This window comes from Castor canadensis, chromosome 13 (assembly GCF_047511655.1).
Source record: "Castor canadensis chromosome 13, mCasCan1.hap1v2, whole genome shotgun sequence".
In the NCBI taxonomy this organism is placed as follows: domain Eukaryota; kingdom Metazoa; phylum Chordata; class Mammalia; order Rodentia; family Castoridae; genus Castor; species Castor canadensis.
In genome coordinates, this window is record NC_133398.1 from 37052975 (window position 1) to 37071968 (window position 18994).

At 40.3% G+C, this 18994-nt stretch overlaps 1 protein-coding gene across 2 annotated transcripts in view; it reads right to left on the reverse strand.

Annotated features, from left to right (window-relative positions):
• Positions 1 to 18994, reverse strand: part of Melk (maternal embryonic leucine zipper kinase) — a 114498-nt gene that overhangs the window by 94158 nt on the left and 1346 nt on the right. The gene's annotated exons all lie outside the window — the stretch shown is intronic.

Sequence of the window (18994 nt, forward strand, 5' to 3'; positions counted from 1 at the left end):
AACACAGTGACTGGATGTTGTGAGAATTAAAGTTATGAATGTAAGTTTCCTGGACTTAATATCGTGTAACTATTATAATATGCCAGAAAGACACAGCACTCATTTATTTTAAAAAGTAACTGGTAAGTATCATATTTAAAAATCACAGTGACTATTGGTTCAAAGAGGAAAATAAGTTCCACTTCCTGCAATCTCTGGTAGAGTTCCTGTTTTTTGACTTGGCCCTGGGACTACTGCATGCCTTTACCACTCGGTGGCAGCATACCTCAATCATGGATTGCATTGCTTGGAGAGATGACTCCTGTAAAAAGATTATGGACACGTAGGGCACTGGTGGCTCACACCTGTAATCCTTGCCACTTGGGAAGCTGAGATTAGACCGGGACGATCAAGGTTCAAGGCTAGCACCAGCAAATAGTGCATGAGACCCCAGGTCTAAAATAATCAGAGCAAAATGGATTGGAAGTGTGGCTCAAGCAGGACAGTGTATGCTTTGCAAGAGCAAAACCCTGAGTTCAAAGCCAAAAAACAAAAAGAGATTATGGATAGAGAGACAGCCAGATGTTATGTAAGTCCTGATGGAAGTGCACAGCACCATCTCCAAAAGGGGAAGGAAGGAAGAAAGGAGGGAAGGAAGGAAGGAAAGAAATCAAACCAGAGGGCTGGAGGTATAACTCAATGGTAGAACACTTGCCTAACATACTCAAGGCTCCAGCATTAATTAATTAATTAAAAATCTGAATTTGATTAAGTTCTGGATCCAAATATCAACTTATAAAGAATAAAGGAGAGAAAAGGACATGCTAAACAATGTCATTAGGAAATGAGCTGAAAAATCTGGAATATGACAAAGTCTACAAGATAAATACCTGGTTTATTTATCAAAAAAAAAGAAAAAAAATCAAATGCTACAAGACAGCGAGGTCTTCCTGGTTTCAGAGGTCACTCCCAGATGATCCTGTATGTGAGGGACAATATATGATTTTTGGCTTTCCGAGCTTGGCTGACTTTGCTTAAGATGATGTTCTCCAGTTCCGACTTCTAAAAGTAGTCAAGATGAGGCTACTGAAAACTCACAGACGTGGTTTATTTTGCTTTTATTGAACAGCTCTGGTTTAACAGTGTGGGCTCTGGAGACAGACATCTGGATTTGAACTCTGGCTCAAGATCATTGGCTGTTTGGCCTCAGGCACAGTGACCTTCAAACCTTCCACAGACACCTGCTACAGTAATTTCATCTTATAGCACAACTCTGGGTGTACATGCAAACCCATGTGCATACTGCAATAAAATTAAGGAAATAATTTTTTTTTTAAAAATCAAGGGAAGAAAAGTTGAAAACAATGATTAGATTAAAAAGGAGTAAAGAGGCAAATTGAGCTGGGCGCCAATGACTAATGCCTGTAATCCTAGCTACTCAGGACATAGAAATCAGGAGGATTGCAGTTTGAAGCCAGCCCAGGCAAACAGTTCTCGAAACACTATATTGAAAATACCCAACATTAAAAACAAGGCTGGTGGAATGGCTCAAGGTGTAGAGTGCTTGCCTCCCAAGCATAAGGCCCTGAGACCAAACTATTACCACTAAAAAAAAAAAAAAAGAGAATCACTGTTAAACTCTAGGAGCTGAAATGGTGGGATTGTGGTTATATGTTTCAAAGGAAGTACTTTGAAGTGTTTTTAAAAGATATGTTCACAATGTATCCATGTATGGAAACATATGCATTGTACCCATAAATGTTTACAATTATGTGTCAATTTAAAAAGAAAAATACAAGCTAGTGGAGTGGCTCAAGCCATAAGAGCACCTGTCTAGCAAGTGTGAGGCCCTGAGTTCAAACCCTACACTGCCAAGAAAAACAATAAAAAGAAATAAAAAAGAAATATACTATAGAAGTAGAATATAATAAATCATAGGCCTGCATATTTACTAATATTTATATTTCCTCAAAAATCCAGTGTCTTCCGGATATGAAGCCACACAACTATAACCAACTTGTCTTTGACAAAGGCGCTAAAAATGTATGATGGAGAAAAGACAGCCTCTTCAACAAAAACTGCTGGGAAAACTGGTTAGCAGTCTGCAAAACACTGAAACTAGATCCATGTTTATCACCCTATACCAATATTAACTCAAAATGTATCAAGGATCATAATATCAAACCACAAACTCTAAAGTTCGTACAGGAAAGAGTAGGAAATACCTTGGAATTGTATAGGCAAGAACTTTCTCAATGGAACCCCAGCAGCTCAGCAACTAAGAGATAGCATAGATAAATGGGACTTCATAAAACTAAAAAGCTTCTGCTCATCAAAAGACATGGTCTCTAAACTTAAGGGAACACCCACAGAGTGGGAGAAAATATTTGCCAGCTACATATCAAAGGAGTGATAACCAGAATGTATAGGGAACTCAAAAAACTAAATTCTCCCAAAATTAATAAACCAATAAAGAAATGGGCAAGTGAACTAAACAGAACTTTCTCAAAAGAAGAAATTCAAATGGCCAAAAAACACATGAAAAAATGCTCACCATCCCTACAATAAAGGAAATGCAAATTAAAACCACACTAAGATTCCACCTTACCCCTGTTAGAATAGCTATCATTAGCAACACCACTAACAAGTGTTGGCGAGGATGTGGGGAAAAAGGAACCCTCTTACACTGCTGGTGGGAATGTAAACTACTACAACCACTCTGGAAAAAAATTTGGAGGCTACTTAAAAATCTAGACATTGATCTACCATTTGATCCAGCAATACCACTCTTGGGGATATACCCAAAAGACTGTTACTCCAGAGGCACCTGCACATCCATGTTTATTGCAGCACTATTCACAATAGCCAAGTTATGGAAACAGCCAAGATGCCCCATTACTGACGAATGGATTAAGAAAATGTGGTATCTATACACAATGGAATTTTATGCAGCCATGAAGAAGAATGAAATGTTATCATTCGCAGGTAAATGGATGGAATTGGAGAACATCATTCTGAGTGAGGTTAGCCTGGCCCAAAAGACCAAAAATAGTATGTTCTCCCTCATATTCGGACATTAGATCAAGGGCAAACATAACAAGGGTATTGGACTTTGATCACATGATAAAGCGAGAACACACAAGGAAGGTATGAGGATAGGTGAGACAACTAAAAAACTAGCTAGCATTTGTTGCCCTCAACACAGAGAAACTAAAGCAGATACTTTAAAGCAGCTGAGGCCAATAGAAGGGGACCAGGAACTAGAGAAAAGGTTAGTTCAGGAAGAATTAACTTAGAAGGTAACACACATGTACAGGAAAGCAATGCGAATCAACTCCCTGTATAGCTATCCTTATCTCAACTAGCAAAAACCCTTGGTCCTTCCTATTATTGCTTATACTCTCTCTTCAACAAAACTAGAGATAAGGGCAAAATAGTTTCTGCCTGGTAGTGAAGGGTTAGGGGGGTAAGGGAGGGAGTGGGGGGAGAGGGGGTAAGGGAGGGGGCGGCGGGAAGGGTGGAGAAATGACCCAAACATTGTATGCACATATGAACATAATAAAAAAAGAAGAAGAAATCCAGTGTCTGGTTTCTCCTCATCAAATCACAAACAAGAACCTTTCAAAAAACAATTTAACTTTTAAAGAGAAAAAAATGAAAGACAACCATAATGAAATAGAGGTATAATGATAGGAAGCCTGATATTTACTTCAAAATAATCTCTGAAAGGGGAGATGGAAATAAAATTGGCCAAGAGTCCATCATCATTAAAGCTGAATTGTGGTACTCGCTCATGACTCCCTTGCTACTCAAAATAGCAGCAGACCAGCAGCTTGAGTTTGTGAACTCAAAGCTGGGAGTTTTGTGAGGTGCAGGATCACAGGGTCCTTTCCGGACCTCCCAATCAGAACCTGCAGTTGAAAAGATTCCTATTGATCCATACTGAAGCTTGAGAAGTGCCAAGGTGTGCTTCCTACTTTTGCAAATGTTTGAAATTTCCACAATAAAAAAAATAAATACCAAGAAATTCTAACAATAAAATTGATCATTATAGCAAATATTGCATAAAAGATAATCATCAAATATTAGTTGGGATGAGTTGGAGACTATCCAGATAGTAAATACTTCTAATATTTACTATCAATTTCTATCAATAATTTTATCATAATTGCAATGTGTTATGGTTAAAAATACAATGTAAATTAATATATTTTATCTTCACAAAAAGGTTCTAGCCCTCATTATAGATTTCAGGGAGAATAAACTGAGGTGTGAGAGGCCAGATAACTCATCCAGGATCCCATAGCTCTCATAAGTGAGAAAACAAGGACTTCTAACTCCAAAGTCCAGGTTTTTTTTCTATCACTGAACCATATTTCTAAAAATTGAAATGTATCCCAGGCATCTGTAGCTTGTTTTTATAGAATTCAGTTTTATTCTTTTACATGTCTATAACAGTTTCTTCTTAGAACACATCTTGTTAGACCAAGGTCACTTTTACTCTCCCTTAGAGATCTACTCACATAATATTGAGAACGTAATACAGCTCTGGCTTTGAAATATTATCTTATTCAAGAGATAAGTGCCTTAACCCTAGAATTCATTGGACTGAGTAACCGTGCGAACAGTGACCCCAACCATGGTCATATGGAACAGAGGCACTGTACCTGGACTTCATTTCTGACTCACAATGCCATGAAAATACTATGTTAGTTTTTTGGGTTTTTTTTTTTCAAGTTGTTTGAAAAAACAACTGTTTTCTAAATAGCTCGAGACATTTCCCCTGAAGGAAAACAAATACTATTGCTTTTGATTAAAAAATAAATTTAGGCCTGGTATTAGTGGCTCACACCTTTAATCCTGGTGACTTGGGAGGCTTAGATCAAGAGGATCACAGTTGGAGGCCACTCTGGGCAAATAGTTCTTGAATCCCCCATCTCCAAAATAATCAGAGCAAACTGGACTAGAGGTGTGGCTCAAGTGGCAGGGCACCTGCTTTGCAAGCATAGAGCCCTGAGTTTAAACTCCAATCCCACCAAATAAATAAGTTTAAAATTCCCCTCTTAATGTAGATCAGACCATAGTTCTCATTTTATAGGACAAACTTTCCAATACCTTACAAAACTTTAATATCAAATTTAGACTATATATTCTGTAAAACTGGCAAATAGACTGCAAAGCCAAGACTGAGTAAACTGGACCAAGACATCTTTAATAGCTGAGCCACTTCTGAAGACCATGATGTACATGCAACAGCAATTTAAAGGACCGTGGTCCTCTGCAGCATCCAGGCCAAGACTGGACTCCATGTCAATATGTCATTCCAGTTAGGGAAACTAGGTCAATAAAAGGAATTCTGGAGGCTGGGTGTAGTAGCCATGCCTGTAATCCCAGCACTTAGGAGGCTGAGGCAGGAGGATCATGAATTCAAAGGCCAGCCTGGGCTATATAGCAAGACTGTATCTTAAAAAAAGAAAAAAACTAAAGAACTGCCAAGCCCATTTGTTCATTCTCCCTCTCTCTCATTCAGAGAATATTTATCTAAACCAAAAGTCATCACACCCTTTCTATAAAGAATCAGACAGAAATATTTCAGGCCTATAGCCATTCAGTTTTTATTACATCTACTCTATTCCATCATTAAATTACAAAAACAGCCATAAATAATAAGTAAAGACTAAGCACAGCTGTGTTCCAATGAAACTTTGTTGATAAACCCTGATTTTCATGTAATTCTTTTTTTTTTTTTTTTTTTTTTTGCAGTACTGGGGCTTGAACTCATGCTCACCCTGAGACACTCTAACAGCCCTATTTTTCTGAAGGGTTTTTCAAGAGAGGGTCTTGTGGAACTATTTGCCCGGGCAGGCTTTGAACCGAGATCTTCCTGATTGCTACCTCCTAAATAGCTAGAATTACAGGCGTGAGCCACTGGTGCCAAGCCCATGTAATTATTATTCTTATTCTCATTTTTTTCAATCATTTAAAAATGTGAAAACCATTCTTAGCTTACAGAAAAACATTCTTAGCTACGAAATAGGCAGCAGATTGGATTCAGCCCACAGGAGACCTGACCTTACTGACTGCAGCATGCCAATCCTTCCCCTATATTTAATTTCTGCACTACCTTTTCCAAATTTAAAATATAGCTTTTCTAGGGATAGAACCTGGAAGTAAATTACAAGTACATGGAATGTCTCCAACTTAGCTTAAGACAAGAAATAAAGACAGCTTTTCTATACCATTCTAAGTGCTGGGTGAATGTGTCTAGAAAGAACTATGAGGATTAAATCATCATACTTTCAAATATGAGTATTATGGATGAGATGAGGCCTTGAGAGAATTATGAAGACAAGAAAGTAACTGATCATGGTCACTATTCCATCACTGATACTTAAGGTTCATAACTAAAAATCTCTAGCTCTTCAAGTTTATTTATGTGAAAAAAACACTTAGTATTTGTTTAAATTAGCTTGGTGGATTAGCAAAATGGCATAGCAGATGCTTAGTAATGAGTATCTTTCCTTTTAGATCAGTGATTCTCAGCCATGGATGCATATTACAATCACCTGAAAAGCTTTTTAAACTCCACTGCCCAGACTTGTATCTCCACCAATTAAATCAGAATATAGGGCCAAAAATCCCCAGGTAATCCTAATTTGCATCCAAGGTTACCAACCTCTACTGTAGTACAGTCAGGAGTTCTGCTCTTTATACAGGTGCACTATGTATGTGTGGTGTTCAATGCCAAAAGACACAATTTGCAACACTTGCATAATCCTGTGCAGCCTAACTCTTAAGTAGGTTCAGATCCTTTAATTATGCACACCTAGTCTTTCTTCTTGTCTTGAACCATGTACCAGAGCAAGGTGAATTCCAGGTGGGCTTCTGGATTCTTTCTATAACCTTCACAACAGAAGCCATAAGTATAAATCAGTTTTGTTGTTGTTGTTGTTGTTCTCTTTCTTTTTTTTTTTCTTCATTTTATTGCTCTTTCAATTTTTTTTGTACTAGTGTTTGAACTCAGGGCCTCCACAAATCAATTTTTAAAAATTAGCAAAAGACATGTACAGATTTAAAGAAAAAAGTCATGTATGGATACTTTACAAAATAAGATATATGAATAAACATATGAAAAGGTTCTCAACATCTTTATTCATCAGGGAAGTGCATATTAAAACCATAATGAACCAGGCACGGGTGGCTCATGCCAGTAATCCTAGCTACTCAGGAGGCAGAGATCAGGAGAATCGCAGTTCAAAGCCGGCCCAGGCAAATAGTTCATGAGACCCTATCTCGAAAAAACCTTTCACAAAAATGGACTGGTGGAGTGGCTCAAGGTATAGGCCCTGAGTTCAAGCCCCAGTATGGAAAAAAAAAAAAAAGCCATAATGAAATACAATTTCACATCCACTGACAATAGCAAAAGACTAACAATACCAAATATTGGCAAAGGTAGAGCAACTGAACTCTCATACACTGTTGGTGAGAGCATAAAATAACTATTTAGATAAACTGTTGAGCAGTTTTTATAAAGTTAAACATCCACTTATCCAATGACCCAGCATTTCTACTCCTAGGAAACAAAAAACATTTATCTACTGGTAATGTGCGAGGATGTTCATGCCACTTTATTCACAGTACTTCAAATTTTGGAACAAGGGCTCAGGGCGTGGCTCAAGTGGTGGAGCACCTGCCTAGCAAGCAGGAGGCCCTTTGTTTAAATCCCAGTACTACCAAACAAACAAACAAACAAACAAAAACTACTGGGAACAAGGGAATAGAGCCAGGTGTGGTGGTTCACATCTGTAATCCAAGGTACAAGGGAGGCTGTAGGTAAGAAGATCACGGTCAGAGGCCAGCCCTGGGGCAAAAACTCAAGACCCTATCTGGGAAAATAACTAAAGCAACAAAGGGCCGGTGTTGTGGCTTAAGTGGTAGCACACCTGCCTAACAAGTGTGAGACCCTGACTTCAAACACCACTACCGCAAAAAAGTAAAGAAAAGGAAAACAAACAAACACCAGAGGAATGGAAAACTGCATGACAGCAGATACATACTTTATGATTCCATTTATGTTAGGCTCAGAGCAGTTGTTTTTCTGGGAGGTTGATGGTGGGTACACAGTAATTGCCAGAGGCAGGAGAATGAAAGAACTTTCTGGAGTGATAGAAATATTCTAAAGCTACATTGGGTGGATAAGTGACCCAGGTGAATACAATTGTCAAAACTCAACAAACTATATACTAACTGCCTATACATCTTATTGCATACAAAAATCATATAAGAAGTCTGCAGGCCTGTATCAGTCAGGGTTTCTAGACAGCATGTAATTATCAAAGGGGATAGATTAGTTTATACTATCAGAGGCTGAATAGTCCCATAATGGCTATCTGTAGGCTTGACAGGCAGAGAAACAGCTGTTCTATCCAAAAATCTGGAAGCCTCAGAACAAGAGAGGCCAATGATATAATCTCAGTCTGAGGCTAAAGGTCTGGAAGCTCCCTGGACAGTTGCTGGTATGAGTCCACGTTCAAAGAATGAAGAATCTGGAGTCTGATGTCCACAGACAACAGCAGCAGCAAGAAACAAACCTGCTCAAGAAGAACCAGAAAAGCCAAACATGGTGGTTATGCCTGTAATCTACTCAGAAGGTGGAGGAGGAGGATTGAGAGATTGAGGCTGACCTGGGCAAAGGTGGCAAGACCCAGTCTCAAAAACAAAATAAAGAAGAAATGAAAGGAGGAGGAAGAAGAGAAGAGGAGGAGGAGGAGGAGGAGGAGGAGGAGGAGGAGAAGGCATGTGTGAGGATCAGTTCCTTCTTATTCTGCTTCTTTTTTTTTTTTTGTTCCATCCAAGCCCCCAGCCTATCGGACAGTGCTGCCTACATTCAAGGCATCATCTGTAGTGCAGGTCTTCCCCCTCAGCTTTCTACCCACTTACCAACTGTCTCTAGAAACACCATCACAGACACACTCAGAAGCAAGCTTTACCAATTTTCTAGGCATTTCTCCATCAGGTCAAGTTGACAATTGAGATTAACCATCCCAAGTCCCTAGAACTACTCATTATTGACCCCCTCCCAAGAGGCTTGGATACTTTGGCTGAATGAGAATGCATGCAGACTTTGAAAAGCACTGTGATACTTCCTCCCCATGAGGTCAAAGGCCTACAGGTGGCAAAAGGAAAGTTTGGAGAACATCAAGCAATGAAGTTATCAAGTGGTGCAGTTTTGCTAGAGTGTGGGATACAGAAAGAAGCCCCTTGAATGCCAATCAGTGTCAGAGGCAATGCAGACTGTTTTTCACATAAATGTCTTCTTAAGGGTTTCATTGATACCTTTGATTTCTTCCTGATGCCTCTTGGAACCAGAGAATTTCACAAAATCTGTTAGCAGAAGCTCTTCCTCCTGAAATCTATCAAACTCACAACTTTAGTCCTCTGATAGATCAGCAGAAGAATGAATGGCTGCTGTTTGCTTTGGATTACTCTTTTAAAAAAATTCTTTTCTAATAACAGGGAGAAACTTTCATGGAAATTTGCCATGAAAAAGCGTATTTTACTTTCTGGCTCTGTTTTTTTCATCTCTCATTCACTCCTTATACTCTGCAATCTTATTTTCCATTCCACTGTTCTTAAAACACTCTCACATGAAACACCAATTCTATTAATGAAGGTTCTGTATTAGTTTATCTGTTTCTGTGGGACAAATTATGCCCCCCAAACTTAGTTGTATAATATAATAAGTATTTATTGTCTTTCACATTTTCTGTGGTTTGGGATGTCAAACAGGGCACACCCAGAATGGCTTGTCCCTGCTTCATGGTGTCTGTGATCTCAGCTGGAGGACTGGAAGGCTCATTCAGTCACATCTTTTGATTGATTCTGGCTGTCAGTTGAGACCATGACTGGGATTATTGGCTAGAACACCTGCATGTGCCCTCACCAAGTAGCTATGTTTTCCTTACAATATGGTGGTTAGGTTTCAAAAGCAAGTGTTGAGAGAGAGAGAGAGAGAGAGAGAGAGAGAGAGAGGATGTAAGACAGAACCTGTACTTTTTCATGCTGTAACCTCAGAAGTCCTGTTAGCATCCTGATGCAATACTCCATTGGTTAAAGCAGTCATGAGCCCCACCCAGGCTTAAGAGGTAGGAACACAGATCTTACCTCTCAGTGGGAATGGGATAAATATCTTGATAGAGCCCACCTTTGGAAAGTGCAAACTGCTATAGATCCTTTTTGTTTCATTTTACAGAAAATCCAAGCCTAGGCTGGTGGAGTGACTCAAATGGTAGAGTGCCTGCCTAGTAAGTGTGAGGCCCTGAGTTAAAACCCTAGTACCATAAAACAAACAAACAATAAGAATAAAACAACAGAAAACCCAAGACTAACTGGTTTAAACAAAGAGGAAATTTGTTGAGTTCCATATGTGAAAATTCCAAGAGTAAGGCTAACTCCAGATAAGGGTTGAATGATTCTCAAGCTATGTGACCAGAGCTCAGTTTCTCTTCATCTCTGGGTTCAGCTTTTTTTATGTTTTCCAGAGCCTCAGACAAATTCTTCCTCTCATGGAGGCAAAAAGCTGCCAAAGCTCCACCCACTTATATTCTCTTGTTCAATTACTGCAGCAAAAGAGACACCTTATTTCTCTACTGCTCTTTCCAGGACATAGTTCACACAACTGTCCTGGAACATGAGTCTCTTTGGCTCTAATTGTCCTGACATGGCTATTGTGCCCATTCCCAAACAGTTCATTGTCATCAAGGAAGTGTTCTGTATATATTGGCTTATGCCTGAGTCACATACCCACCCTTGGAGCTAGAGACAAGGTCAGCATCAACATAAATCACAAGTCTTCTCTAAGATGAATTCAGCTACAAATACAGAATTTACATCAGGCGTTAACATCATAAAAAGTCTAGAGTCACATAGCTCCTGGCATTGATTTAGAGGCTCAAGGATTCAGGAGTGGTCCAGCTGTGATTCTCTTGACCTTTTTATTTTTTACCTTTCTCACAAGATGGATGCCCCAGTTCTAGTCATCATGTCTATCTGGCATCATGTGTCTTTTGTACCACATACCACACTGCCACTGCTTGCCATAGGGTGGCCAGAATAGTGAGTATGGGTAAGACAAGCAAGGCACAAGAGAGCTGGGAATGGGAACTAGGTCATCCAACCTACATCAGTCCTTGGACATGGAAAGACATCCACTTCACATGAACCACATGGCTGAAAGTAAGACAGGATGCCTCTTCCATAGCAAAACCTGGAGGGCACATCATAAGAATGTCAACAAAATACTAGATGACAAACAAAAGAAATTGACAGTACTCCAATGTTTTTCCTTTTTAGTTCTGCAAAAGTATTTTCTTTCTGTAGGAATCTCAGAAGTGACCTTATTGTCTTCCTCCTAGTAATTGCCAAATTCTATAGAAATTTAAGTCATTTTCTTATTTGTATCTTTGAGAAGTTCTTTCTCCCCCGTCCCACAACCATGACTAGACTGCAAGCAAATACTCTTCTCATTCCATCTGCTCCATTCTGCTGTTGTTGTTTTCAGTAGTGGGGACTGAACCCAGGAAGGCAAGCACTCTACCACTTAAGCCACGCCCCATCAGTCTGTCACATTTCTTAAATTGACTGCTCAATCCATTTTTATTTCCACAATAGGAAAATTTAAAATTATTAATCTTCTTGTAAAAGATTTGGCCCATTCCCATAAGCTTTGTTATGTAGTACTCTTCTTTTGGTAAATATCTAAATAGATTTTGCTTGCCTTGGATTTGTTTTGTAATATGAATAATGCATATTCTTCTTTCTTTTTGTTTGCACTTGCCTGTTGTCTTTTCCTAAAGGTTATGTTTAATGTTTCTGCTTATTCATATGTTGCACACATTTGACTTAAGTACACACTTGACTTCTATCTAGTACACACATGGACTTTCTTGATTTGTCATGTTTATTAGTTTAAATGCCAGAGGCTGCCCACCCAAGGATTTCTGAACTTGTGGCCCATGACTTAAAGCACTTTGGATGTTGCTGATATGCCTCATGGAAGAGATATTGAGGGGCTGAACTATGACAACTGAATCAGGACAAACTCCCCATAACCCACGGGTGAATATGCAATTTATTAAGTATAAAGTTGAATGCTCTTCATTCTTTTCCCTGGGCCAGAGTCCTTTCTAAGCACTAGGAAATCAGTGGGAACATGATAAACATGACCCTTGCTTTCAAGACCCATATATCATTGATCTAGCCCCATGCATTTGGCTTAACAGCCACCTTTCCTGTCACTTTCTAACATGTACCCTAAACACTCCAACTGTGCACCTTCTTGGTATACCAGAATCTGACTTTTATTATACTACTTTTTCTTTACTCTTTACTGTTTCCTGTAATGCTTTTATAACAGGTACTTACAAGGTGCTTTTGCTAAAAAAGAACTGACTCCTCAGTTGGGCCCACAAGGAACTAAAAGCAGGATGAAAGTCTGGCACCCCTGTCTTCATTCTGCATCTGTCTCCTTTGTCTTAAAACTTTGGGTCAGACTCCTGCTTAACTCTGCATGTAGGCGTGTAAATCACTCAAGGGTGTCTGTGTAAAAACCAATGATACCTAATCTATCTCATTCCCCTTCAAGGCTAAAGATACAAACAGTATCTGAGGTATCTTACTGTCAGATTTTACAATGTCCTGTCCCACACCCCCACAGAGGTGCCTGAAAGTCTCTAATCATTGTCCTAAACTTGAAGTCACCATGGACTCCAAGAACAATGGAGCCTCCTTGCAGACAGATTACTCCATGATGAGACACCCCCCAAGTAGGAGCAATCATCTCATGGGAATCAGATCGTCCCCTCAAGCAATATGAACCTCTTCGGGCCACCTTGCAGAACCAGAACTGAGATAATGATCAACCAGACCACACTTCAACCAGGACTACTTGGTCAAATTATGCACAGCTCTCACTCCCTGACCCAATTCTCCCTCTATTTAAATTTAAAGCTTATGCCAGTACCCCAGAGATGGTCTGAAATGCATGCTTACCATCGTCCCAAAATGGTCTTTTGATTAAACTCCTTTCCTGCCTTTTCACCATTCCTTTTGTTTGCTTCCTTTGTGACAAGGGGCTGGATCTGATTTGTTATTACCCCTGGAGTTGGGCCTCTGGTCTAGGTCTCCCATTATGCTTTCTTCATATAGCCCTTTTTAATACATCCCCTTGACCCTCTCTCATTCAGGTCCAGGCAATCATTGTTCTCTTATAATACTTTAAAGAAACAGATTAGGCTGTAATCCCAGCACTCAGGAGGCCAAGGCCATCCTGGGCTATGTAGCAAGACCCTGTCTCAAAAAACAAACAAACAAAAAACCCATCTCCCCCCTCAAAAGAAACAAATCAGAATAGAAACCAGTTCCAGGTGGGCTTGTGCCAAAGAAAAAGAGAAAGAAGTAAATGGGAAACCCTGTATAAGCCATTTCTTCTTGCAGACTCACCAAGTACCTAAGCCACTCTTTCCTTAATGGAGGTCCCTCCATATGAATACATGGAACTTTGGATAAAGGGTTTTGTGCTCAACAATAGTCCCTGACATGCCTTGCTCTCAACTTCTTACAGTCAGGAATTCTTTTACGCTCCCACTTCATAAACACCTCTGTACCACGATGGAAAAAACATTTTCAGCAGAATTCCTGGAGGACTGCGAAAGGACTTATTGACACTGCTCTCCATCAGAAAGACATCTGGAAATAGGGTGAGAAGTTGTCAGAAAAGTGGTGGGATGTCAGAAATGGTTCCAGAGACAGCTACAAGTTGCATTCTGTGTAATAGCATTCCGCCTCCTTTTACTCTAAATAAAAATTCTGATTGTATTTTTTATATGTGTTAAAAATAGGTCTGTGGCCAGACCCAAGATCAGATTTGATCTTGGAGGGGCAGGAAAGACGCAGTGAAGGAACTGAGGAACAGGCTAAGGGCAGAACACTAGTACTGAGTTACCATAAAAGGACAGAGAAAACCCACCATTTAGTTACCCAAAGACTGCTTTTTTCAAGGTGCATTAGAGTAACCAGTCTCCAGGATGGCTCAGTGATTCCCTTTTCCTTCTATTCACGAATTCTTCCTTTCATCTGAAGAGCGCTTACCTGTGTAACCTACAGGAAATTACAATGATGGAGGGTGACTTCTATGGCTAGGTCGTAAAAGATAGTGTGGCTTCTACCTGGTTCTTTCTTTCTTTCTTTTTTTTTTTTTACAGTACTGGGATTTGAACTCAGGGTCTACATTTTGAGCCACTCTACCAGTCCTTTTTTTTGTGATGGGATTTTTTGAGTTTGGGTCTCAAGAACTATTTGCCTGGGCTGCCTTGAACTGCAATCTTCCTGATCTCTGCCTCCTGAGTAACTAGGATTACAGGCGTGAACCACTGGTGTCTGGCTAAACCTAGATCTTTTAATAGCAATGTCCAAGGGAGAAACTGACTTTCACAAGCTCAGAAAGACTACCAAACCTCTCCAAACAATTGGGGAGAGAGGGAGGATTCTTAAAGTATCACAGAAAGAAGAGTCGTCACCTTGAGCAATTATAGATGGCAATGCAAGAGTAAAGAAAGGAATGGAGACAACTTCCCATAAGCATTTCACTTTATAGCTATACTTTCCAACAATCTTGTAAGGCATTCAGAGACAGGATCATAGCTCCATTTTTGTTGAAGAGGAAATTGAGAAGCAAAGAAGGAACTCTAACCAGAGTTCTAGGCCAGAGGCTCAACTCCAGTAGTTCCAACATGGGAGGTCTAGCTGCTTGTCAAATAGAGACAAGTAGTGAAAGGCAGAGAAAGATGTATTAAAAGGGGCAAAGTAATCACTTCAGCACATCTTTAGAGACAGAATGAGCTTAGGTTTCAAGAGACGAAGAACTGGGGCAGGGGTAAGAGGTATGAATAATTATTAAATAGTCCTAGTCACAGACATGGTGGTCTGGTGATCAGAGTGATCAGAAGTAGTCAGAGGTGTGGCCCAGTTAATCATCTCAAGATTGGTCACCTGGGACCTGATCACCATAAGAAACTCATTGGTGGTTAATAGGTAATTTCTACTCTTGTTATAAAATATTCTCAATCAGCCCTGTCCTTGGAATCTGAGGTAGCTATAGAGTTGGATAGAGTGGCTCAGAGCAAAGACAGATACAATATGGAGGCAAGGATGTCAAGCTTTTATTCTGCTTTTAGTTACCCTTTGGACATTTGTAGGCCCAAGTGAGGGTCAGTGCTTATTAGCAAAAGAAGTTTCTAAATACCTGTTATAAAATTAACCCAAGGAAGGAAGGAATGCATGGGAAGGAAGTAGTCCTTGGATTCTAAACCTAAGAGCTCTTCTGAGACTCTCCAAGGTCTTTTTGGGAAAACTGTTTTCTGTTTCTCCTGAGGCTTGTCCTGAGCCTAAACCCAGGGAAGACTCCTAGCAGAAGAAAGGAGGAGGAAGTAAGAAGAGTAAGAGGAGAATGAGGAGGAGAGGAGTTTGGCCTCAAGAAAGGGAGGAGCTGGAGGCTCATGCCTGTAATCATAGGTACTTGGTGAGGCAGGAGGTTTGAGGTTCAAAGCCAGCCCCAGGCAAATAGTTCACTAGACCCTATCTCAAAGATACCCAACACAAAACAGGGCTGTTGGGGTGGCTCAAGTGGTAAAACACCTAGCTCTGAGTTTAAGTTCCAGTAGGGCAAAAAAAAAAAAAAAAATGTGGGGAGAAAGGATCAAAGAATCTTCTAGATTAAAGAATTCTGCTGAAGGTCATTTGGGCCTCTCCCTCCTATCAGAACCAGCTGCAGACCACACCTCCCATGAACTCCTATTGCAAACCCTGGAAGTCACTGAGCTCATTGTGAAAGTTGGGGAATGGTGTGTGGGGTTGGGGGAAAAAATGGGAGGAAAAGCAACATTGTCTGGATTTCACCAACTTAAACACCCATTGTGTCCCCATCTCTATATTCCTGCTGTAATTTCTACAGGCCTTTACTATGGCTCTTATCAGCCCAGCCCACTCCAAATTATAAGAACTCTTTTCTGGAATACCTGTCGGCAAGTGAAGAATTCCTGGGCTTTCTCGGGAATCACTCTGCAGATATTGATTGAGATAAGGATAAAAGAGAACATTGAATGGAAACATTTCAAATTCTTCTTCCTGCTTTCTGCCCTCTCTCTAACCACGGGAATAAAAAGTTGAGAGTGAGTCAGGCTACTTTACAGGGAATGAAGAAGAGGGCAACCAGTAGAGGTTGGGGTGAGAACAGAGGATAAAGATGAAATGAGCTGTGGCTGCCAAGAGTGGAACTCTGGTGAGCCTGGTGTGGGGTGCATACCTGTGATCCCAGCATTTGGGAGGTGGAGTCGGAGGGATGCTGAGTTCAAGGCCAACTTGAGCTACATAGTGACAGCCTATCTCAAAAACAAAACAAAACAAAACAAAAAAACCTGTATCATAAAATTGTGTAGTGGATGTGAAATTACAAGGAAAAGTGTTCAAAAGATAGTCTGAGCTTTAGCAAAGTGAGTCAAGCAGTTGTGTTTTGGGCTATTCGACCTGCTTCCAGCTATAGCTGTTTTCTGAGCTAGTTGCTATTGGGAATCCAGGGGAGAAATGCATTTCTTGCAATCCTTTGACCTGCACTCTTGTTGAAGCTTTGCATTCTAAGGCCAGAGGAATGGGAGAGGGATGGGGGAAGGAAGCAATGGGGGCAGGGGAAAGACAGGGAGATTTTTTTTTTTTTTTTTTTTTTTGGTACTGAGGCTTGAACTCAGGGCCTACACCTTGAGCTATTCCACCAGCCCTTTTTTTGTGGTGGGTTTTTTTCCAGATAGGGTCTCTCAAACTCTTTGCCTGGGCTGGTTTTGAACCATGATCATCCTAATCTCTGCCTTCTGAGTAGCTAGGATTACAGGCGTGGGCCACCAGCACCTGGCATGCAGGGAGATTTAAATTCTCCAACCCAAATAATGTCAGAGCAAGGAGGGACCTTAGATAGTAGTCTAGTCCAGTTTTAAAATATTTTTGTATTTCTTTATACTATAAAATTATAATATAGTTGTGGAAATGGATTGCTACAGATAGAAAGTAGACATTCTTGCTCTGCTGCCTTCATTTGTGGGGAACAAAACAAACTCAGAAGTGACTACCAATGTTAACCAGTTATGGAGTTGAGGGGTGCACCTTGAGTGTGTAATTCAGCACTTAATATGCACCATACCCTGGGTTCCATTCCAGGCACCACCAAAAAAAAGAAGAAGAAAAATGAGCGCAGGCAGGAAAGGCTTCATGGAAGCAAATTCAGGTTGAGCTGGATTGTTTCCATAGAAAGGGAAAAGGCTAGAATGTTTGAAAAGTTTATTGAGTCCCTTTTTATATCGGAGGAGGAAAATAAAAAGACTAGGGGTGTCTTCTAAAAAAATATTAAGTGCTTATTATAGTACTGTGCTAAGAGCCTTGCAGGCTTTTTGTTTTTGTTTTTTTTAGTGCTGGGGATAGAATCCAGAGCCTAGCTATATCCCTGGCCCTATGTGCTTTTTTATTTAAATCTTACCACAGTTTTGGGATGGAGGGGTAGTTATTCTCACGTTAAAAATGTAGAGACTGGGGCTCAGAGGGCTAACTGACTTGCCAAAGTCACACTGCTAGAAAAGTGCTAGAAAAGAACCAGGCCTTTTCTGTCATCCTACCCCAAGCCTCAAATCCCATATGTCACCAGTATGCAAATTAAAAACTGGCGAGACTGTCTCTAGGAACTTAAAAACCTTATACTGATGAACATTAGTGTAAGTCAGTGGCTTACTCAAAGAATTATGTTATCTTCATTACAGTAAGTCTATAATAATTCTCTAAATTCTCTCTTTAATTTTTTTGTTGTTCTGGGGATAAAACCTAAGGCCCCACACACACTAAGCACATGTGTACCACTTAGACCCTCTTTTTCAATTTTTGTTCTGAAATGAAAGAATTCTGAAGGAGAATAGAGGTGCTTCCAGTAAGACTTGACATAGGAAGGAGAGTACCATGCTGCTCAGGCCTGGGGGCACCCTATTTTGAGATTAAGGGAACTTTGGGATCTAGATCCTGGTGTGTCTCAACCATAATCTTGTCTCATCTGTGGATGGGGCTAAGGTGCAGCTCAGCAGTACAGCACGTGCTTAGCATGCACAGGCTCTGGGGAAAGGGGAGGGAGGGGAAGAGGGAGAGAGCAAAGGACAAGGAGGAGGAGAAACTGGTTTCTGAGGTTCTTTCCAGCTCTAGGGTTCTACAAATGGGTAGAGATCCCTAGTAGGGCAATGTTTTAAAATTAGTCAGAAACCCAAAAAGCAAAAGAGAAAAGACACATATGAAGAGTACAAGAAAGCTAGACTACACAGATGATCTAATCTAGTGTCTGGAACTTCTTTTTTTTTTTTTTTTTTGGTAGTACTGGGCTTTGAACTCAGAACCTCAAGCTTGGTAGGCATGTGTTCTACCAATTGAGCTATGTCCCCAGCCCTTTTTTTTTCCTTCTTCCTCTTTAGTTATTTTTCAGATAGGATCTCATCTGGATCTGGTTTCAGACTTGATCCTCCTACCTATGCCTCCCACATAGTTGGAATTATAGAAGCACACCACCTCACCTGGCTTGTTGGTTGAGATTGGATCTTGCTAACTTTTTTTGCTAAGGCTGGCCCAAACTGTGATCCTCCTGCTCTTCATTTCCCAAGTAGCTGAAATTACAAGTGTGCACCACCATGCTCAGCCCTCCAGTGTCTGGAGTATTGGTGGCTCATACCTGTAATCCTGGCTACTTGGTTGGGAGGCTGAAATCAGGAGGATCATGATTCAAGGCTAGCCTGGGAAAATAGTTTGAGAGACCCCCATTTCCAAAATAACTAGAGCAAAATGGACTGGAGGTGTGGCTCTAGTAGTAGAACTCCTACTTTGCAATGATGAATCCCTGAGTTCAAACCCCAGTCCCACCAAAAAACAAAAAACAAAAAAAGAA